Source organism: Nicotiana tabacum, chromosome 13 (genome assembly GCF_000715075.1).
Source record: "Nicotiana tabacum cultivar K326 chromosome 13, ASM71507v2, whole genome shotgun sequence".
Classification (NCBI taxonomy): domain Eukaryota; kingdom Viridiplantae; phylum Streptophyta; class Magnoliopsida; order Solanales; family Solanaceae; genus Nicotiana; species Nicotiana tabacum.
Window position 1 is genome coordinate 90,516,483 of NC_134092.1, and position 1,300 is coordinate 90,517,782.

Below are 1,300 nucleotides of genomic sequence, written 5' to 3' on the forward strand. Positions count from 1 at the left end.
AAGATAGCATCAATGAATAAGATCACAAAAGAATCCAAATAGGGCTTGAACACCCGGTTCATCAAATCCATAATTGCTGATAAGGCATTTGTCAACCCAAAGGATATCACTAGGAACTCATAATGCCCACACTGAGTCCAAAAATCCGTCTTAGGGACATCCGACACCCTAATCTTTAACTGTTCGTAGCCAGACCTCAAATCAATCTTCGAAAACACTTTGGCACATTGAAGCTGATCAAATAAGTCATCAATCCTCGGTAACAGATACTTGTTCTTGATAGTGACTTTGTTCAACTGCCGATAGTCTATACACATCCTCATCGAGCCATCTTTCTTCTTCACAGACAACACAGGCGCACCCCAGAGCAAGACACTAGGTCTAATGAATCCCTTATCAAGCAAATCTTTCAACTGCTCCTTCAATTCCTTCAACTCCGGTGGGGCCATACAATATGGTGGAATAGAAATGGGCTAAGTGCCCGGAGCCAAATCAATACAGAAGTCAATATCCCCGTCGGGTGCCATCCCCGGCATATCTGCAGGAAAAACCTCTGGAATCTCACGTACAACTGGTACTGAATTCATGGAAGGGACCTCCGCACTCGAACCACGAACATAGGCCAAATAAGCTAGACATCCCTTCTTGACCATGTGCCGAGCCTTCACATAAGAAATAACCCTGCTGGTAGAATGACCAGGAATCCCTCTCCACTCTAATCGAGGCAATCCCGGCATGGCTAAGGCTACCGTCTTAGTGTGACAATCCAATATAGTATAATAAGGTGTCAACCAATCCATGCCCAAAATAGCATTAAAGTCTACCATATCAAGAAATAGGAGATCTACACTAGTCTCAAGACTTCAAATAATAATCACACACGAGCGATAGACACGATCTACAACAATATAATCTCCCACAGGTGTGGACACATACATAGGTTCACTTAAAGAATCTTAAGGCATAACCAGATATGAAGCAAGATAGGACGTCACGTAGGAATAAGTAGAGCGTGGATCAAATAAAACTGACCCTGGAACTAGCCCTATCGACCTGGTAACCACTCTGATAACTCTGGATCGGAGGTTCACTAATAGGAGCTGGTGGTGCACTGTAGGCTAGCTACTCAAGATGAGACACATAAGGACCCTGACTGCCCGAAGCACCGTGGGATGCCTTAAGCGCTGGTTGAAAAGGCCTGGGAGGATGGCCTCAACAAAAAGTACCCCTGCCTCCAGACGAGGCACCACTGAAACCACCAAAATGATGAGGCCTCTTATCAGACACAGGCCCCCTCTTC